Source organism: Myotis myotis, unplaced genomic scaffold (assembly GCF_014108235.1).
Source record: "Myotis myotis isolate mMyoMyo1 unplaced genomic scaffold, mMyoMyo1.p scaffold_m19_p_1, whole genome shotgun sequence".
Taxonomy (NCBI): domain Eukaryota; kingdom Metazoa; phylum Chordata; class Mammalia; order Chiroptera; family Vespertilionidae; genus Myotis; species Myotis myotis.
The window spans coordinates 27,528,910-27,552,801 of NW_023416313.1; positions in this window are offsets into that span (position 1 = coordinate 27,528,910).

Here is a 23,892-nt window from a genome sequence, read left to right on the forward strand (position 1 = left end):
TATTGATCCTGCAAAAGTAATGCCTCGAGGTGGCTTTGCAACTTTCCTGGAGTTGACTTTATTGTGGTACACTGAGAATAGAAATCCCAAAATAGCTTCGTCTAAGAGATTAGTTTCTTCTAAGAGAAAACGGGGACATGAATCATAAAAACCTCTTCCTTGTAAAAGTTACAGTTTCTTCTATTGATCTTTTTTATTTTCAACTAAGAAGTGCAAGGAGTTGAAAATGAGTTCTGGAAAGATGTAGTGCACAAACAAGCATTTGCGTAAAGACGAAAGACAACTGAAACAACAGCTACCAGAAAACTTGTAAGCATGCATATTAGCGTAACCAGTGGACACAGACACTGGGGCAGTGGGGCTTGCCTGAGGTGGGAACAGCTGGTGGGAGGGGGTCAAGCTGGGAAAAAAGGAGACATATGTAAAATTTTAGACAATAAAAAATTAAATAAAAGTGGTTCACAGACCTCACTTCTCTCACTAAAGTATTAGTACCTGATCAATTTCAAGTCTCTCCACTTCTAAGTAAGAAATTGCACTTTCTTAGTTAATGGATTAAAAAAAACACAGAGTAAATTTAGCCATACATTTAAAAAATATATTTTTATTGATTTCAGAGAAGAAGGAAGAGAGATAGGAACATCAATGATGAGAGAGACTCACTGATCAGCTGCCTCCTGCATGCCCAACATCGGGGACCAAGCTTGCAACCTGGGCATATGCCCTGATTAGGAATTGAACTGTGACCTCCTGGCACATAGATCAATGCTCAACCACTGAGCCACACTGAATGCAGAGAGGGAGGAAGAGAGAGAGAAACATCAATATGAGAGAGTCACATCGCCATTAGTTGCCTCCTGCATGAGCCTCAACCTGGCATCAAACCCAAAACCTGGGATGTACCCTGACCAGGAATCAAACCCTCAACTTACTGGTGCACAGGCCCACACTCCAACCAATGAAGCCACACTGGCCAGGATTAGCTCCCAAAGTTTGAAGATAACTTCAAAACATTCAACTTGGTGCTGTCAAAATTATCAGTGTTTATTTGAATTGTTTAATGAAAGCAAAATTTTATTAGGACTTTATAAGAGCCAATACAATTTAAACAAAAACTATTTTCTTTTTTTAACTAAAATACTTAGTGTCAAATATAATGCTAGCTGACATTTATTAGATACTTTGCAACCTGCCAGGTGTTTCATATGATTCATTTCATGTAATACCCATTATAGACTTGTGAAATACTAGTAATATCTAATGAACATTTCACAGCAGAGAAAACTAAGACATAGAAAGATAAATTGCTCACTTAGGATCATGCATCTATTAAAAAGGAAATGCAGGATTCAAATCCAGGTAACATAACAAAGACTTTCCATTATGAAGTATTACAGTATATTGCTACCCACTATATTCATGATACCAGCCAATACTCCCCGTAGTGGAGGAACAATGATAAAGTGGATCAACCCAGTAAAGGTTTATTGAGCATCTACTAGATGCAAGACATTTTACTAGTCAGATGTTGGTGATAAAACCTAGAAGTTTATTGTCCACTTATAGTAGATACCTAGGTCAATTCATTTCTGAGAGGTTATGATTGTAACTTCCACATTACAGACTCACTCATAAAATGTAACCCTGCTTCCAATATTGCCCGGCCAGATAGGATATGTATTCCAATCCATCTTGCATTACTTCCCCCCATGGCTTTATCTAATTGGTGCAAGGTCAGAGAGCTAATATGCCTGAGCCAAAAAGTGACATTTTCTAGGAATATAAATTTGGAGTTGGGGATTCCGACACTGCTTGAAGATATGGCATATAAACCCAAGAGACTTTGGTGGTACTATTTTTATGATATTATCCTGGAAAATAGCTTACCTGAAAGGTGAAAGATGAAGCAGACCAGCTCTGAGAAACAGTATGAAAAATAAAGAGAATTGGTGCTTTATTTCCAGTTAGTTCAGAGACCCAGCCTGAATCTCTGTCCTTGAGTTCTCTGAAGCACACATTGACCTATAAAAATGTTTTCCTTTTTGCTTAAGCCAGTTCAGCTGGGTTCTGTTACTGTTAATCCAAAAGTTTCTAACATTATATGACAGAGAAAGCATGACTTTTCAAGCCATAAACAATATACCACTGCAACCTTGACCCAATTTGTGTTTCCGATAGGAGCATTTTGAACATGTGAACATATATTGATTTCTTTTTAAATTAAAATTCGTTAACCTTCTGGATAAGGAGAAAATAGCTACTAATCAGATCTCTTAAAATGTTCTATAAGAATCTCCAACTTGGGAATGATTCTACTTCTCCATTCATCGTCCTCTATTCCCAACCATTTACTTAAAATCCAGTTAAAATAACTTATCCTTATCACCAAAGACATCATTTTCCTCAACTAGGTTGATATTCAACTGGCATTCACTGCTATGATGGCTTGGTCAATGTCCAATCACACTGGTCAGAGGATTTATTCTGACCAGTCAATGCTCATTTCAGATGGTTTGATAAAGTTTTAAATCTCTCCTACTTTCACAAGTCCCATTTGTTACATGTGTATCCACCAGCTTCGTATGTCCTTCTCTAATTGGCTCAGTGGCAAATTCCTGCTCATTCATTCATTCAAAAATATTGAGCAGCTATGAAAGATGAAATATTTTACTCATTTTTGAGGCTGATGTATGGCTTAATTTTTAAGAAGGTCATTTCTTTGTAAGGAAGACTTCAGAGTCAAGTGTGAGGCAGGGGAACCAGCTGAGGGGCGATGAGGACAGCTTAGCCAATGCATGATGACATTTAGGATGGTGATGGTAGCAATGCGGATGGTGAGAAATGGTATGTTCTAAGCAGAGCCAAATTATTTGGAATTAAAATATCACTTTTTCTATGAAGCCCTCCATAACTCTACAAGCAGAGTTATTTGCATTATCACATGCACTGACACAATAAGCTATTAACTTCTCTGCTTTAATCTTTATCAAATTGTAATGTAAAATTAAGTTATAAATAATTAACTTTCCACCCATTCTTTGAACTCTTTTAATTCAGACATCTTATAGTTTTTATTTTCTTTCTCAATGTCTGGCACAATGCCTAGCTTATATTAAACAATTAATCTTTCTCAACAAAGAGCAAGAGAAAAATTACATGGAAATAATATTTTCTAAATTGAGAATATTATTTATATGCATTCTCTGATACTATTTATTATGTTAGTCCTTATCTAATACTTAGGGTGTATCTTATAGTGATCTGAAAGGGGAAGGGTTAATAGAAGATAATTATTTTCTTTATGATATATATAAACTTTTGATAAAAAAAGAGAGAACAAACACATCTTATTCCTATGGCCAATTTTGCAACGATTGCAACCCACTGCATTATATTGGCTAAAAAAACCACAAAGATTTGGTAAGGAATCTTCTCATAAAAATTCCTGTTGAAGTACATGCCTAAAATATTGACAACCAGAAGTCAACATTTTGCTCTTTAGTTATTGCTATAATACATAATTCATATGGATTGAAGTGGCAGCATCGAGTAAGTAAATGAAGTTTATTTGGCTGACCTTCAAAATGAGTAATCCACAGAATGGTACTTATTATCAAAACAGTCGGTGCTCTTCATGAGAAAAATATGGTGGCACCACATCATGGTAGAGCAAGAAAGCACTGCAATGGTGGATATCTGAAAAGAAGCAACTTGCTAGTGATACCTGAAGTCCCCAGAGGCTGTGACCATGAGGAAAATTGATTCCCATAGTTTTAAAAGGGATCACCCAAAATAAAGAAAAATAAATAGTAGAAAATTTTAAGTCTGGGGTTCAACAAAGCATAAAAATACACCTACACCATCCTTTATTGCTCAGTGAAGTCCCCAGGAAAGATGCTAATAGCAGAAGAAAGAAAAGCACACCCACTGCATTGTAATTTTCAACTACTGATTTGATATCCGAGATTTACTCTTTCCCCAGAATAAACTGTCCCTAGACATCAATATGTGTCTTAAGAGTATTCTTAATTAAAGAGATGCCACAGGATATGTGGATTGGTACAATTCATGACACCTTTGCCTTTGTTCCATAAAATACACTACCTCTTTGAATAGATATTTTGGGATCATCAGAAAGGTATTTTTCCCACTCAACACCTGCAGTGGGGTATAGACAAAACAAACAAACAATTTTGTGATATTATCATCTGTGCAATACATTTAATTCATTTTGTGTATTAGCATAAATCCATTGGCCCAAGACCTAAAACAAATTATTAAGTTTAATGCAAATCATGAATTCATTAAGTAAGGTTTTTAAATGCAAATCATAATGATTACTCTATGAGCTAATAATAAATCACATTGGCCTCCTATTGGAGATTTATCATGTACTAAATGGGAAAGGCTAAATGTAATTGTTGGAGGATTTAAACTTTTAAAACAGCATTATTTTTAACTGTAATTCCTGATATTTCCTGTGGTTTCCAGTGAGGAACTTTGAATGAAAAACTCACATATTTGTACTTACTTTAGAAAAGCTGCTTAAAATTCTCTCTATTAACTTGTTTTTAATATGAAAATGTTTATCATAAAAATTATATTTTTATATTAAAAATATATTGCATATGAAAACATTCTACCCACCTATATATGATCATTGTTATTATCCAGACAATATAATTCCAGACTTTCCTTGGGCATATATAGCATATGCATGCTTTATCTTCTACAAAAATAACATTAAACTCTACATTCTATTTTAAAATATGCTCTTTAAATGTTATTTTTGTAGAAGAAGCACCTAAATTTAGTAACTTTTGATGGTCTCATAAAAAAGAGACCACTATTCCTATAGCCCAAACTGGAAGAAGCTGAACATTTTTACTGAATAATAAAAAAACAATGATTATACCATGCTTTCAAAAGGTCTGCGGAAGTGAGCAGTGCTGAGCTAGATTTCTTGCTTTAGTAAGCATTCTAGAACCATACCTCTCACATACTGAATTATCACACATGTGGTTATTAATTGATAATAATTAATATAGCTATAAATTATTAATTTCCTATCAGGAACAGTAGGTACTTGATAAGCATGAGAAATATGAATACCACACACTGTATTAAGATAGTCTTATTTAATTCTCACATGCCCATGTGGTGGAAGAGTTAACATCTCCATTGTACACTTCACATTCAATCTTAAACTGACAAACAAATAAATCTCTCATGAGATTACAAAGATCACAACTCTAGTTCTAAAATACCAGCTGGTCTCTCTAAAGGTAGAATAAAATGCCATGTAAAGAACTGTAACATTTCCACTGAGTCTGGTGAATGTAGATGCACGCTATGTTCCAGTTTATCCATAAAACAATGTAGCCTAGCTATATCAATTTATTCACCTATGATCTTTAGCTGATTGATCATGAACCAGAGAGTCCTACAGCTATTCTTTTAAATACCAAATTTATTTTCTTAAAACATCTTTTTGATGATGAAACACTACTCATAACATTATGCTATAATGTTTCAATTGATCTTTTATAGAAAATCTGGTTGAGATATACTTCTGTCAATGAGGCATAAAAGTAACTACACTTCCATTGAAAAATAAAATCGGGATTTAAAAATAAAAGCTATTTAAAAGGAAAATGACCCACTTGTAAATTAAGTATTCTAAACCCTATTTTGGTAATAGATAGTCCTAATTTATATCCATATCTTCATGTCTTTATAGCTACATGAATTGTATTTATATTGAAAATCTCTAGTAAAACAAATTAAGAGCCTTAGCCAGTTATGCCAGGTGGTTAGAGTGTCGGCCCTCAGTTTCAGGCTCTCTACTGCAAGCTCAATCCCTGGCCCTGGGTCACGGCATGACGCATGTGGGTGGCAACCAATCAATGTGTCTCTCTCACATCAATGTTTCTCTCTCTGACTCTCCCCCTCCCTTCCACTCTCTCTAAAAATCAATGAAAAAGATAACCTTGGGTAAGGATTAACAACAACACACACACAAAAACCTAATTAAGAATGTCCAATATTCAAATATATATGTTTATCATGAAAGGGTTATAAACCAAAAACTTCTATTATATTATACTAGGGGCCCAGGGCACTAATTTATGCAACTTGAAAGGAACTGTGGGCCGTGAGGCTGAGGTCCCTCCCCCCCCCCCCCACCCCTGTCTGCTGGCAGCCCCGCTTCCACTGCCACTCCCAAGCACTGATGCACCGGCCCCGCTCGCACCTGCCGAGGGCGTGGAGTGATTGGGGCTGGTGCCAGCAGTGGGTGCGAGAGTGTGAGTGGTGGCTCTGGCACTTAGCAGCAGATGCAAGCAGGGCTGGCACAGGCAACAGGTGCAAGCACCAATGGGACCGCAGTGCATGGGAGCAAAGAATTTTCAATACCACCAGTGGCTCACCCTGATGACAGTGACCAGTACCCCACCTTGGTCTGGTGCTCCTGCTCACCTGCTCCACCATCTCACTGTGGCCAATGCCCACCATGTTCCTCACATGCCCCCTGGTGGTCAGTGCGCATCATAGCAACCTATTGTTTGGTTGGTCAGTTTGGTTGTTCCGCCATTTGGTCTATTTGCATATTAGGGTTTTATATATATAGATGACCTGTATATCAAGTTAATAATCCATTACATACATAAATAAATTAAGATAAGGACATGGATCAATTATAAATGGGAGCTAACTCCTATCCCATGATCATGTAAAGTATAAAATAGTCTTTCCTCCTAATTATTTGTATTAATTTTAACTTATAGCTTATAAAATAAATAAGCTGCCTGAAAATGTTAGAAATTCTATTAATCATAGAAATTCTATTAATAAAATTTATGCAATTTTCACTTATGCTAAATTTTCTTTTCAATTCATTAAGAATGCTCCAGTGAAAATTCTTTGAATTCTCTCAAACTCTAGAAATAGAACATGATAAATTTGACAGATCTGAACAATTTTTCTGTCTTTAATAATCCTAGAATCCATTTACCTCATTAAGCTCTTTTTTTTCTATAAGCTCTTCTTTTATTAAATATAGAGATGTTTATGTTTTGAAGAAAGTTTGTGACCACAAATATTAATTATTTAAAAATACTCAAAGCAGTACTAAGTTTTTAACATAACAAAGACTTCTGTGAGCTAAAAAATATACAACTTCTGTGGGTTCCTATTGTGAAGTATGACCTTACTTCAGCAGTTAGTCATCATGCACCAATTTTTACTGCTTTCAAAACATGTTAGTTAGTAATAAACTCTTACTCATCTTAAAACATACATCTTTCACTGACTATGCATTATCCAGCCCCGCTACGTAAATGATATTCACCAGGGTCCAGTTTAATGACACTATTGTATACATCTGTCCTTCAGTTCATCATTGAGTCTAGCATGGAAGTATCTACTATGGAAGTTCTAAGCTTATTTTAGTTCAGTGTGCAGCTTAGATCAAGGAGGAAAAAATAAGTTTAGGAACAAAATAAACCTCAAAGCAATTGTGTGACTGAAGATCTTACTCCAACTCAATGTTTTGTCCTTTAAATTGTTATGTAATCTTACATAACGTTATAATGTACACATTTCCCTATTTAGGAGATCATATGTATAACATCACATGGAATTTTAGCTGCTAAGCATTTTTAAAAAACTCATATATGAGCGTTTATTCCAAAAATGCTAGCAGTACAGGAGAGCTAGCTGCTAAGCATTTTAAAACCTGGAGGCCATAATTTTCAGGGTCAGATGTGTCTGTACTTCAGAAGGGTCATTTAATTTTTTAAAAAATAAAACAAAAGAGATAGTTGTTTTAATTTTATTAGTTATGTTTTAAACTACTAATAAATTTGAAACAATTTAAAAATAAAATCCTTAAAATTATTATAAATTATTCAACTGGGCAATCTTTCTTAGAGGTAAGCAGTGTACAGGATTGAGTGACAACCTCTCATGTGGCTGTTTCAAATAGAGCACAAGCACTAAATCCCGTGTCTGGGTTCTCCATCAAAGCAAGTGATAAAAGTAAATTTGTAGATTTAACGAAGGTACTAAGAAATATTTCTAGTATGCACTAAACATCCTCTACTTCTGAAATGGATATAGCACAATCTTCTCTGCTCTATAAATATTATATTTTATTCATCTTTGTGATCAAAATTTTATTTTCATTCTAAAATTCTTTCAAAGTCCAACAAATTCTGCACAAATCTTTAATTATTAGCAGGAAAGACTAGGGATCAGGCTGCTTAGCATGAAAATGTTCTCTCCCATTTACGGATTGTCAGATACATTGCAAGTAATTTTATCTTTTGGTGACTCAGTGTTCTCAAAGGAAAAACAAGGATGATAATTTAGTTAACAGGGTTATTGTGAGGATTAGAAAATATGTCAGAAAGACTGTAGTTTTCAATTTCTGTTATTGAATATCAAAATTCGACAAATATTTTTAACACCTAGTATAATTATTTTTTAGAAGAAATGTATTTATTTGGAAAATACATTAATAAATCTCTGAAATATGGGCAAGATGAACTTTATAAGAGTAGGAGATCAATTTATTTGCTTTTGAAGTGTTGAAGAAGAGAAAAGAGATCATGAAAGAAGGTGGAGAACAGAAAAGGTCTAAAAAGAGTGTGCTATATGCAGGACTACATGGAGAAATAACCAGTGGTTTCCTCTTTACTGTATACTCAGAACACTTAAGGACCAAGGGTGAATAGTGCTGGATTTTAAGTAATTTGATTGTTATAGTGTATACATTTCCCTATTTAGGAGATCATTGTAACCAAATAGTCACTAAAGCCTAGTACACTCATGAATACTTTATATGATTTGGTGTACTATTTGGCTCTGTAAAAAAATAAATAAATAAAATAAAAAGGGCCACAGTTTTGTGACTTACAAAAAAATGGACTATCTTGTCAAGGATCAAGAAGGTAATCAGCTCTGGCTGTTTTTTTCAGTGGTTAGAGTCCATGGACTGAGGGGTATCAGGTTCTATCCCTGGTCAAGGGCACATACTTTGGTTGCAGGCTCCATCCCTGGCCCAGGTCAGGGCTCCTGCTGGAGGCAACCAATCATTGTGTCTCTCTCACACTGATGTTTCTCTCTTTCTCTCCCACTCCTCCCTCCCTTCCACTCTCTCTAAAAAGTCAATGGAATAAAAAGAAGGTAGTCAGTCCCAAGAATTGAAATACATCCTAAGGACAGCTTTGGGTTTTCATGGGGTATAGTACTTGGAATTTTGATTAATCATATCTAGATATAAAGGGGTGGGCCATTGATATTGACTTTATGGACATAGCCATAATTATTACATTTTTTAAATATATTTTTATCGATTTCAGAGAGGAAGGGAGAGGGGGAGAGAGGTAGAAACATCAATGATGAGAGAGAATCATTGATTGACTGCCTCCTGCATGCTCCACACTGGGCAATCACCTAAAATCTTACAATGTGCTTATATAACTTCATGTAAGATGGTCAAGGCTGTGTGTACAAATAGAAGGGGGATTTCATTCTATGGTCATTGAAAAGAGAATAAACCAGTTGATGCTAGAGGCTAATTTCTCACCCTGTCCTGTAGTTTTTTAAAGGGGTGATTCAACACTCCTTATGTAGGTTAATGGAAGTACAGGCTGAGCAAGAAAGGGTTTTATCTCACAAGGCCCTTTACTGTCCTGGGAAGCACTACTATTGCATAATTGCTTATATGTATCTTAATCTCCTCTTACTATAAATATCTAGAGTTATGGAAGCGAGGGCCCTTTACTGGAACATTTTCCGTAGTATGTCCTGTTCAAATATTATCAGGTTAAGCATGTCTATAGGGTGATTTAAGCTTGGGAGATTAGGTGTGCCCTGCTACTTCTCTGCTTGTAAATCCCTTCCCTGCAAATAAACAGTTTGTTGTATTTACATTCCGTGGTGGTGGTTTTATAGACCTGTTTTCTTTTTGCACAACAATCATAAGATGGGCATCGGCACACACCATAATAAAAACTACTAAGGTAAGGAAAATAGACACGTGCATTAAAAAACATTTAGAAACTTGATAACACCTGTCCCTTTATTCCCTCCTCTGTGGTATAGATTTTAGCACCAAGATTACATTAGTAATGGCATATCTATAATCAAAAGTTAAACCGATTGATGCCTAGTAGGATAAAACTTTTACTGAAATTATTCATTTAGGTTTTATTGAGTCTCTACGTGTATATAGCAATCCAGGTACAAACAATATCTATTGCTATATCTATTGCTAAGACTAAAAGAAGTAGAAGTTCTATCATCCCATAGACAAGTGGTATTTTTCAAATTGTAGAAGATTTAAGGATGAACACATGATAAGACATAAAGTATCCAAAAATCATTTGGGCCTTATTTTTGAGTGGGTTAGATTTTCATTTTCTATAAGAATGTATACCAGTACTTAATTTTTAACTACCATAATGACAAAATATCAGACATAATTTTTCAGTAAAACTTTGTTGACTAAAAAGCATGATGGTATATGTCTCAATCATATTGGCTTGGTAATATAAGGAAGATCATTTAAACCCAAATTTTAAGATATGGCTAGTGTTTACTTTTGCACGTATGAATTATAAATCTTATGATATTTGGAGCTTTCTCAGTATAATTAATGAAGATTAAACAAGAAAGTTTGAACATGTCTCTGGGTTCCCTAGGGCTCTGTTTAGCTAGTAGCAATTTGTTGAAAAGTTGATGGCTATAAAATAATCTATCAAAATAAATATTTTGAAGAAAAACCAGGGCATCAGCAGTGCTATAAAGCCCTGGAGACCAGAAAACAAATGCTTCAACAAAGACAAGGCATTTTCTTGAGGCAAGAGATCCCAGAGTCACAAACTGACTCTAATTATACATTGGGTTTTCCATACCCCAACCCCATGTTTACATAGACAATTTTAAAGATAAGTAACACAGAGGGAGAAAGAAGTTTTAGATCTTAGCAATAGACTTATTAATACATCACAAACTTAAAATGTAAAGTCAAGTTTCTACCCATACTACCCTGAAACTTGTGTGATAGTTAGTATCCATTATTAATATTAAGTCCCTTTGTGGGGTCTCTTTTATACATAAACAGGCCTCGACAGCATATGACAATAAACATTTATTTTTGTTTAGGAGTGAATGGGTGAGCTGGGTGGTGATATTGATCTGGTCTAGGCTTAGCTTATTCATTAGTCTGTGCACCTTGCAGATGCATTCAGTGCTGTTAATCTAGGATGTCTTGGCATGGATTTCTAATCTGTGATCCAGGTGGTCTTCCATCTTCCAACCATCTAGCCCCAGCTTTTCCCTGTGGTACAGACAGAGGTTGAGTAGAGAAAATGGAAATGTGTGAGTCCTTTATTGGCCCATCTCAGAAATGGCACGCCATACTCTGCTGCAGTCTGTTTGTCAAAGTAATAGATATCCTAGATTCCAAGTATGAGGTTAGGGGAGGAGAACATTATTTTCCCAATTACTCCCCCAGGTTCTCTGGCTGGGCCCTGCTAGCTGAGCTGGCCTGTGAATTCATTTAAGGTGAGTTTTATGTGACACAGGAGACCTCCTGAGGAAATGAAGAGCTGAAGGAACGGTTAAACCTGAGAATTTCTATATTAGGTTCGATGAAAAGTGCAAAGTCATGGGGAGAATGGGATGGGACGAGAGGGTATAAACTGAGGTTAATTCACCTGGGGAAACTTAGCAAGTCTGTTCATTCAGATCCTCCCAGCAACTCTCCATCTCCAGAGATAAGGGTGTTTCTTTCCTCTGGGTATCAGGAGGGCATCTCTCACAAGATGAACATACGACCTGCTTCAGGGGAGAAGGGGGAAGCCAGAGAGCCCTCTCTGCACCTGTCATTTCTCAAATCCTTCATCTTACATAATCACTATACCCAGGTGCCGTATTTCAGGGTAGTGGGTTCTGAGCCGCATCAGAGGTGACATAAAGTTACAAGACATGCATGGAGGCCATCAACTACAACCATCAACAGTCAATCCACCAAAGTGCCCACGTTAGGAAGTACGAACATGTACCTAAGCCTTGGGCGGTGTAACAGGAGATTGGGTCTGTCATTGTGCTACTTCCCGTCCCGAGAAGTCCTGCTGACGCCAACACTGAACACTTTTCAAAGGCACAATTTCCAGGGCTCTTGGCACCTTGGAGATACTGTTTCCTAAGTTCACTGTCAGTGGCAAATGGCAGGAGGAAAGCACGACTCGCCCTCGTGGAAATCCACCAGGCAGCCCTGATAAGCAGTGAGGCGGGGAGAGGCTCGCACAGATGTGAACACTTTGCAGTGAACCGAAGCACAGAAAATCCGTCCCACCCCAGGCAAAGAGAGATAAGAGCGGCGGTTCAGGGAAGACAGCATCTTCCCGGGAGGAGCGGATCACACGCTTTTTGAACTAAAGCCAAAAATCATAAATAAGAGTGAGGCTCGGGAATAAATGTCAGATCGTTTTTATTTATTAACGAGTGATATTTATCCATGTTAAAAGTCCTGTGAAGAAGCTCATATTTCCTGCCCACAGTTGATCTGCGAACACATTAAAATGTGGGAGAGGGGGAGGAATGAAAGGTATTTATCCCGTCCATCCCCAAAATCAATTCCTTTTTAAATCCAGATCAGCAAAACCATCAGCTAAACCCATCCCTCGACTGGTTGTTTTTATTAACATCACATCAGTGAATAGTAACAATCAACATACATGGAGGACAGAGAAAAAATCAACCAAAAAGTCACCCAACACACAAATAGACAGCATTAGTTTTTGTGTTTTTTTTTAAATAATCTACCATCAAACTTATTTGAAATCTTAATGGTTTAAAAAATATATGTTAGTTTATTTGCTGCCAAAGTCCACATTTATTAGAATGTTAACTTCTTAAAGAGGTAATTATATTCAGAATAGTCCTATTAAAATTTTTTATTTAGTCAAAGGTTTTAGCCACCAATTCCAATCCATTTGCTCCTATTCTGCCCCAATATTTCCTTATTGCATTTCATAGTCTAGGTTCCATCCTTTGAATTTAGCTAATTTTTTTTGTCTATAGCTAGTGGTAATGATACCATAAAATCTGCAAATTATGCCTCCCATATGAAGAGTTTACCCCAATAACTAAATGCTACCTTAACATTCGCAGGAGGGTACATATAACAAAGCTTCCCACAGCCTATTAAGAGGGTCTCGATCACAAAGCTTTTATATGAAACCACTGGAAATTGCTAACAATCACTAGAAGGCTAAACTTGTTCTCCATGTCATTGCTAATAAATTGGTCTATTGTCCTTAATTATATTATTTGTTTACTCTTGAAGACCGAGGCAGAATTTGACAAACTTATGGCCAGTATCCTTTATATTCAAGCAATCAGCAAATTTCAGTTGATTTAACTCTGAACTATGTCTCAAGTTTAGTAACTCTACTATCTCCAAGCCGACTGCCTGTGTTCAAGCCTACTTATTTTTTCCCCTAGACTATTCATTAGCCTGCTGCCTTTAGCACTGCTTCCAGTACTGATTCTAATTTAGTGCATACATCTAAGTTATCTAAATTTATTTTAAAATTTTATAAAGAACCCTTAATTTTAATGAACTCCTCATGGCACCTAGGACAAAAAAGTAAAACCCATGGGTATGAGACCATTGGTTAATTCTGAGGAAATCTTTTATTCTCTTTATATGTGTAAGGCTCTGTTTTAAGAGGTGCTTCCTGTGTGCAAAATGATTTAGCCACTATACCTGACACCAAGGTGTCTACATGATCGATTTGACAACCAGAAGATGACTTCAAGCTTCAGTGAGTGGTATGGGTCAGGCAGCAGTTTTTTCATGTTTCCAATTAAGCTTATTCACAAGTTTATATCTGCCTTGAAATAGGAGTATTAGTGATGAGGAAAGACAGATGACAGTTACTATGCACCTCTTCGCATCCTTGGGGATTTTGTTAAGTGGCTTATAAACTTGTCATTATTATTCCTTTTAATTATAGTTCTGCAGGTTGAGACATCCCTATATTTTATATAAAAATTGTCTAAGGCCACTTAGTTAATAAATGGTACATGTACTTTGGAAAACTTAGAAAGCTAAATGATTTTAGTAATGGAAATTAAAGGTATTTAGGAAAAGTGAATGAGGCATAGCATTTTTACCAGTTAGGAGGGAATGTTTTCAGGAACAGTTTTGGGGGCATATAATTTGATTACTCTTTTGTTGTTACCTAAGAGCTGGCAAATGGTGATTCTGCTAGCAAGAGATGCCCTTTTCCTGAGCATCTACAGTGAAATTTCCCTATCGCCCTCATATGTACTTTGAATATTGTGAACATTAATATTATTTCTATTTAAAGTTTATATGATTGGTTAAGATAAATTTAGAAGCGAGCCTCTTGAAGAGTCATGTTTCCTCTCAAAAAAAGTGCAAGCTATGTCAAATACTGCCTATAAAAATTTGTTGGGGAGATGCATTAAATAAACTTCATTCTGCCGAAACCGGTTTGGCTCAGTGGATAGAGCGTCGGCCTGCGGACTGAAAGGTCCCAGGTTCGATTCTGGTCAAGGGCATGTACCTGGGTTGCGGGCACATCCCCAGTGGGAGATGTGCAGGAGGCAGCTGATCAATGTTTCTCTCTCATCGATGTTTCTAACTCTCTATCTCTCTCTCCCTTCCTCTCTGTAAAAAATCAATAAAATATATTTAAAAAAAATAAATAAACTTCATTCTTTTAGAAAAATATTTTTATTGATTTCAGAGAGGAAAAGAGAGGGAGAGGGAGAGAGAAACATCAGTGAAGAGGATTATTGATCTACTGCCTCGTACATGCCTCCACTGGGGACTGAGCCTACAACCCGGGCATATGCCCAGGAACTGAACCATGACCTCCTGGTTCATAAATCAACATTAAACCACTGAACCACCACAGCTGGGCAGTAAACTTCATTCTTGAAAATATATTGGGGGAAATATGAAATCTAGTTTCAAGAGTCAACAACCCAAATTTAAGAGAAGTCATCAAGAATTAATGCAACTCTCCTGTAATGGAAAAAGCCACTCACAGAAATTAATGTCTGCTGAGAACATGCATCACGCAGCTGTGCTCTCTGTCTTACATCTGCTCCCAGACGGAGAAGCCCAAATGTCTCTCATGCCAGAATTTAAGGACTGTGATCCCAGAGCCATCAGTTATCACCATAAGCCAAAAAAATAAGGTGAATTCAATTTAATTGCTCATAAAGGAAAAACCAGAGTTAGAATAAGAAAATATCAATGGACATAAGACACTGGGGGATAGGGGAGGCTAGGGGACTGTCTAGGGAGAGGGGATAAAATGGACACATATGTAATACCCTTTGTAATACTTTAAGCAATAAAAAAAAATAAAATATGTAGATCCCTTCACAACATTATCAAGGTATCTTCTGTCTTAATTTTTGTTCAAATCATGAGGACTATATGAAGTGTATATTTTGCTCATTGAAAATAGAGTTCCAATTCTATATAAAAATACGTGACTAGTGGAAAAGGTACTTTATATTCTCTTTGTTTTAGCTCAGGACTCTAATGAGCAGTTGAGATAACTAGCTCATTAGTCCAACTATAAAATATGAATGTGCATTTTGAGAAATCTCATCTTAAGGGACTATGACAGTTTATGAAGTATGAATATTTCAGCTGATCTATAAATAGCTGGGGCTGAGAGCCATAACAACACCATATCTGGGGCAGAATTTAGGCAGCCTCCTCTACCAGATGGACAATCTGGAGATGAACTTCATATAAGGAGTTCAAGGAGGGCCAGGAGGTCAGGATGCATTCTCTAGAGACAGGAGAGAACTAGAATCAACATCAAAAGAATTCAATAAAAACAAATGCCTATTTGACAACCAAAAAAGGGGGGGAAAGCAGGAGAAAACCTTTAATATTGGTAGATGAGCTGAGAATTAAAAGAATACCTTTGCTCAACTTGACACCAGAAATAACAGCTGTTTTAATTTCTATTCTGTTTATAATGCTTGGTTTTTGAGTATCCATTTTTGAACTATGATTTAGCAATACAAATTTATTTCCTAACTAAAGCAGTGCGCGCACGCACACACACACACACACACACACACACAAATACATTTGGGTCATATTTACATGCTTTAAAAAAAAAACTAACAGCTGGTGAACTACAAACCATTTAAAGAAATATTTGGCAAGTATAAAATATTAATTTTCATATTAGATTGTTTAATCCATATTGGTGTTTTTATAATCATTCAGTACAAAAAATAGTTGCAGAATCTAGGAATCATCTAACTGAAAAATGAAAATAAACTTTGCTGTCTTGTAGTCTCTGAGACATAATCTCTTAATCACTGGATTGTACCAAGGCGTGGAGAAGACATTTTCCTCAAACCTCTCCTGGCATCACAGAGAATGATCTACAACAAGGAAGACTATGAAAGCACAGGCAAAACCCTCTTCTCTGTTAAAATTCAGGATTAAGTTTTTAGTCAAAGGAGAGTTCAGAGTTCATCTTTAATATCTTAATAAAACATAGAATTTAAACATCTTAAAATTAAACTTCTAAAAATAACAATTTCATTTTATTCATTATTTCATCTTATGTCTATTCTCATTGGACTTAAATTGATAAAGAAGATAATGATTTCTCCTTCTCCTGACTCCTTTACCTCTAGTGACCTTTAAGCATAAGTAATAAAATTATTGAATATATGAATATATGTGTTGCTTTTTTACAGTTTAACAAAGCACTTTTTTCTGATACTGCATAATAAATTAGACCTCCAAAATGGTTTTTTTCTTTGTTTTTTTTTTTGCTATACTTTCAATTGTTAATTTTTCTATATACTGAGTACCTCTCTGCTACTGATATCTTATTCAAAATTTCTTCTACTGAACTTCATCCTTAATTTTATACCCAATAGAACTTTCTACAGTGATAGAAATATTTGCTATCCACGCTGTTCCAAATAGTAGCCCCTAGCCACATGTGGCTATTGAGCACTTACAATGTGACTAGTGCAACAAAGAAACCAAAATTTAAATTTAATTAGACACATGTGGCTTTTGGATACTGTATTGTACAGCAAAGTTCTAGATTTTCATTCTGAAATGCCTGTTATATTTCTCATGAATATCCCATTAAAATTTCAATTTTAATACATCAATATCTAAAGGTTTATTCCCTGGTCAATGTACCCAGTATCCCACACCATCAAATCTATTTTCTATCTCTGTTATGGTGTTATAAAAGTTTCTAAGAATCTGAATGTTATCTTCTTCCAAGGACAGTTTGCTTTGTCTGCCAGCAGGCATTTACAGTTGGGTGACCCGCTTAGGAACTGAGCTCACTTAAAGCTAGGCTTCCGTTTCATAAGCTTTGTCTACATCTGATTCACCCAACACAAGAAGTTTCAACAGAGTACCTGTGTTATGGTGCTTAACGGAACTCTCCTTCCTTGGCGGGGTGCGGGGGGTTGGGGGGGTGGGGATGGGGTAGGGGGGAGGTCCCCAAATTCTAAATGTTGTTACTTCAGTGTCATAAAATGTTTAGAGACTGTTCTGTTATTCAGTTGTTTCCTGCTTCCCTTCTTAGATGGGTGTGAAGTGTAGAAAACAAGACCAAATTGGAAGCTGTAAAGATGGGCTGGAAACCACCTTTGAACAGGAACTTATGAAGACAAATGACAGCTTGCTTATCTACCTCCAAGTCTCCAACTTCAAAGATGCCAGAGTTTAACAGAGGATGCTGCCCCTCTTCATCACCTAACGAAACACATACCCAGGCCAGGAGCTGGAGAGTCTAAAGGAGAAACTCTGCCACGATGGGAAGTCACTGCAGGTTGAGCTACTGCCTCACTACAACAAGGAAACCGGCAGATACTGACACATCTCAAGAACTTCCACAGCGGCTAATGCCTGCACTGACCTCCCTTCGGTTAATAAGGAGATTGTTGCTGCTGCCCGTCTGCCTTCCGATCCTGTGTGGACTGTCTCCTGCGGCCACACTCACAGTGAACAATGCAGGGAAAGGGGTTCTGTCCGAGAGAGTCTCAGTTTAGCTAAGGACACAATATAATCCACCGTAGTCCATCCTTTATCACTGAACCCATAGACAGCCCCTTTATCAACATTGGACATTCAAATAAAGACAAAAGGCATACTTCTGCTACCTTTTGTAATTCCTTGCAAAACAGAAAATATGCCAACTACCCACCACCACCACCACCACCAAAAAAAGGACAAAAGTCCTTTTATCTGTTTGTGGGTGATGTTCATTCTCATGCTCCATCTTCTCATTATTGTGTAGAAAAAAACTAAATTATCTACATGGTTTTAAAAAAAAAGTCAGTCATCACCACCAGCCCAGTAATCTCCCTTTTTGCTTCTTTGTTCACTTGCATGAAGAGGCCAAGGTAGCCCAGAGGCTGTCTCACACTCAGTTTAATGAAGCCATTGATGTTTCCTCCAGTGGGAGCCTTCCTCCCTTCCACACGCAGAGCCTAAAGCTGCAGGCAGAGGAGGAAGTAAAAATTTTGCTAGAGGACCAATATAGATCATAGTGAGACAAGTCACTCCTCTCTCCATCCTGTGGTTTCCTGACTTGAGTGGCTACAGGAGAAAGAACACACTACTGGTTGCTTACATGCTGGAGGCATTACTCAACCTGTGGAAGGTGTCGCCAGCAACTAGTGCATAACTGAGTCTTAAAAAAGACATCCCAGCCTGCTTGCAGCCAACATGAACTATTGCCGGGAGCCGGTCCATGCTTGCTGTTTCAAGGGACCTGGCATATATGGCATACTGTTCTTAATATGTTTGCTCACCTTCTTGGCACTATGTGTTTTAACCAAGGTCTCTGAGAAAGGTTGTTTCCCCAGGTAGGGATTTTCCCCTGAAGTTAGGGAGGGAATAAAACCTCTTAACTAAGTGCCAGGCGGGTAATTAATCACTTTAACTATGAACAATCATGCTTAAGCTACATAAACTTTACTCCCTGGAATGGAGATAAGAAACGCCCTAACCTTTGTAATAGAGATTGGTAGGATTGAATCAACTGGTATAAATACAGATGTAGTAAGACAGCAAGACACAGAACTTAGAATACGGAACCAAGAGAGACGGAACCTAGGCACAGAACCTACACAGAACGTTCTCTAGAGACAGCAGAACTTCGCTGGAGAGAACATGGCAAAAGTTCCTGGACTGAACCTGACTACAGAAATTGGCAAGAGAACCTGACTAGAACCTGGTAACTGAACCTGGCTGGAGAACCTGGACAGAACCTGGCTGAAGAACCTAGCGAGGGAACTTGGCTACAGAACCTGGCTGGAGAACCTAGCAAGACAACATGGCTACAGAACCTGGCTGGAGAACCTGGAGAACCTGGCTGGAGAACCTAGCAAGACAACATGGACACAGAACCTCTCTGGAGATCCTAAGCAGAACTTCACTGGAGATCCAGACCAGAATTTGGCTAGAGATCCTGGCTAGGCTGCTGATCAACTGAACGCTGTCTCTGTGTCATTCCTTCTTCGCTGACTCCGTCCACACCTTTGGGGACCCCTGGACCCGCTGGGGTTGGACCCCGGCATATGGCGCCCGAACAGGGACCCCTAGGTAAGCTCCCCGCACTCGGGACGGATAGGACTCCACCGTAGGAAGAGGGTGGATAGTCTTCGCCGACTCCGTCCACACCTTTGGGAACCCCTGGAACAGGATTCCCATAGATGTAAGAAGACAGAACGAGGAGAGACAGAACCTAGGCACAGAACCTACACAGAACGTTCTCTAGAGACAGAAGAACTTCGCTGGGGAGAACATGGCAAAAGATCCTGGACTGAACCTGACTACAGAAATTGGCAAGAGAACCTGACTAGAACCTGGTGACTGAACCTGGCTGGGGAACAACTTGGCTGGAGATCCTGGCTAGAGATCCTGGCTAGGCTGCTGATGAACTGAATGCTGCCTCCATGTCATTCCTTCTTCACTGACTCCATCCACACCTTTGGGGACCCCTGGACCTGCTGGGGTTGGACTCCGGCAAACTATGAGGGGCCAGATAAACCTTTCCTCCCATAAAAAACAGACGAAGGGGAAAAGTAATTTGCAAGACCTTACATCAGGCAGTGAAGGATCGTGATCCCTCACAATTTAAGTTTATTCATATTTAATTTGAGATCCAAAAATTAATAACCTCAAACCAAACAAAAGTGATGCTTGGATTATCTGTAAGTAGTGCAGAAGGCATCTCTTTATCCCCTTGCCCGTCTATTATGATAGGGCTTATCGTACAAACAATTACCATTGCTATTTGTTCAGTCAATACATGTTTTTTCAAGCATTTTATTTTTGCTAATACTGTGCTGAGAGTGATGTCAAAAGAGAAGCTAACCTGACCAGTTTGGCTCAGTGGCTAGAGCGTCGGCCTGCAGACTGAAGGGTCTCAGGTTCGATTCCGGTCAAGGGAATGTACCTTGGTTGAGGGCACATCCCCAGTTGGGGCGCGCGGGTGCAGGAGGCAGCTGATAGATGTTTCTCTCTCATGGATGTTTCTAGCTCTCTATCCTTCTCCCTTCCTCTCTGTAAAAAATCAATAAAATATATTTTAAAAAAAGAGAGAAGCTAAGCCTTATACCTTAATGGGATACAGTCAACATGATCTCTATTCTGGTGAACGCTGTGAAATGCCATACCCGTCAGCTTCATAAGCACATTGTAAAACTACTAGTTCCTGATTGTTTTATCCTCTTTCAGAAACCTGTGAAGAAGAAGCAGTGTGAGGGAGTTAACTCTTGAATTGGTCTTTCAAAGAATACAAAGCATGGAAGCACTCAAAATTCTCTGTGTGTTTCAACCGTGGGAATGAACTGCTGGAAGAAAATTAATCAATAAAAATTATTGATTACCTTCTAAGTTTAAAACTATGATATTTTTCTAGAAGCTTCTGTATTGTGAAGATACAAAAATACACAATATAGATTTTCCATACTCAAGACATTTATGAACTTGCTGGAAATTATATTTCCTTCTCTCTCTGCCTTTCCCCAAAAGTATAGCAAAGAGACTATTTCCATGACTGTCCAAATAGTATAAACTCATTCAATATTCAGTAATAAATATTTAATTGAAAATCTACTCTGAGCTGGATATTTCTCTGGACTCAAGGATATAACAGCAACCAAAAGTATAAAAGGATCTCTGCCTCCACCCTGGTCAGATGGCTCGGTTGAAGTATCATCCCATACACCAAAAGGTTGAGGGTTCAATTCCCAGTCAAGGGACATACCTATTTTACAGGTTCCATCCGGCAGGGCTGCATATGTTTTTCTCTCACATCACTATTTTTCTCTCTCTCTCTCTCTCTCTCTCTCTCTCTCTCTCTCTCTCTCTCTCAAAATCAATAAAAATAAGTCCTTGGGTGAGGATTTTTAAAAAAATGCTCTCTGTCTTCATAAAACTTATCATGAAAATTATTTACTTAAAATAGCAAAAAAAGACTAGAAACCCAAATTCACCCAAATAAGATTTAAAAGGTGATTGTTGATATTCAATTAAAAACTAAACCTAACAAATAATTAGATTTGAAATTAGATGAGCCACATACATTTGGGTCTGTCTCTCTCCTCCACATTGCACATTTTCTTCTTCACCCAGAATAGCTCTGAAACTCTATGTATAACATCATTTAAATAATAGCCTTTCTCTTTTTCTTCTGTACTTGGTAAGTTGATTTAGAATATTATTTTCACCAATGCTTGGTTACTAATAAGTCTCTTATTTTAAATGTAGGAATATAATTGTTTAAATACTTTAAATGCAGTTTTATAAGGCACTATAACACAGGTTTATATGAATTAAGGTTAGATCATGGCTATGATTGTAGTTCCCATGTGGTAGATAAAAAAAACACACAGCAAAACCTCAGAAAACAAATAAAGAAAGAAACAATGACAACTAAACCTTCAGGTTCTTTAAAGATTTAATGTGTCTTTCTATAAGGCATCCCAAGGTGCTACCAGGTATGGCCTACAAAAATGTCTTATTGAATGACCTAAGAAATTGTTGCTTTTACAAAAGGATTCATCCTAAATTTGTTTAAAGTTTCCTTTCTTGCATTTGAAACTGGATGCAATTTCAATGGACATAATATATTATATTTTTCATCTATATATGACAAAGAAGATTAAACAGACCTTTTATTAGGTTAGATTTCTGCGAGCACTAATGTCTCCCTTTTTCTAGAATCTGTAGAAGAAAATAACATTTCAATCTTGGTCTGGAAAATGAATTGCTTGGGTAAGAAGCCTCATAAACTACTTATGGGAATAATATCGTATTTCCTGCTGTCAGAGCAGGGCAGGTTCTTGGAGTACTTACTCCTAAATCCTGCTCACTGTGTAATTGTGAAAGCAAGTTCCTACTTGAATCCTGCTCGCTGTACTATTCTTGGAAGTACAGGTCCTCTTTTATCCTCTGCTCCACTATGCCAACTGCTGGGTCTGAGCCCCTCTGCCAGGGGCTGGACCTTCTTGGATGTCAGGTAGTAGATGGATAAGCCGTGAGAAGTTGTGGATGTATAAGAGAATCTTTACTGTAGAAGTTAGTAGCCATTGCTAACAAGGAGTCAGTAGACAAAATAGCTCGTCAAACAGTCTATAAAACAGGCAGGTAGCCTCACACCAGCTAGGTAACAATACATCTTTCCCACACAGTAGCAGCAGCCTCTGTATCCACAGCCATTATCTGAGCAGCAGTGTGCTGCCCAGACCCACAGCCTCACATAGCAGTTGCAGCTGAGCCCTCTGTCCTCTGCAGCCTTAGTAACATACTTCAATACTATTTAGACAAAAGAGGCTTTCTGCCAAATAGTGACCTCAGTCTTTTGGGTTATAGAAGGGCATGCTTGCACAGTGTACCATGAGATTACTGTGTCCTTGCACCTGTGTGTAGCATCTTAGCCTTGCACATTCTCATTAAGATTCCCATGCTCAGAGTGGCCTTGGACATCCAGCATACTCTGAATAGGGTCCTTACACCTACCTGCCCGGCCAGTGTTGCTCAGTAGTTGAGCTTCCACACATGAACCAGGAGGTCACAGTTCAGGGCACATGCCTGATCGCAGGCTCGATCCCCAGTGTGGGGCATGCAGGAGGCAGCCAATCAATGATTTGCTCTCATAATTGATGCTTCTCTCTCTCCCTCTACCTTCTTCTCTCTGAAATCAATAAAAATATATATTTTTTTAATGAAAGAAAGCAAGACACAAAAAGGAAGGGAGAGAGGGGAGGAAGGGAGGATGGGAGAGAGGGAGGGGGGCAAGGAGAAAGGAAGCCACGAAGGAAGGAGGGAATGTTTCCCTGCTTTGTCTCTTAAACTTGATATTCACATTTGAAGCACCTACTTGACAATTAATTTGTATAATCTGATTTTTTATTTCAACACTAGTAAAAATAAATTTTTAAATCTTTCCCGACACATAAACATATACATGCACACCTTTTGCACTCTAACCTGCAAGCTTGATCTTCAATTTTCTTTTTCTTATAGATTCTGAATCTCCCATCCTCTTCTCAACCTGGCCTCAAAAATCAAGTCAGTTTAGATTCCTTTCTCCTTTCCATATTAATTTATTTAAATTCTGTTAGTTAATATTTTTCATTGCTTCAAACTTTTTTCTTGCATCTCTTCATAATGACATTTTCTAACTTAGATTTCTAGCATCCCTAAGGATTGCACATAGAGGCAATGAGTTCTCTGCTTCTAGTCATGCTCTTCCCAAATGCTTTGCTCCATGTTCTCTCCACATTCTTTCTCAGTCTCCTATTTTCAAAACCTGTCCTTCT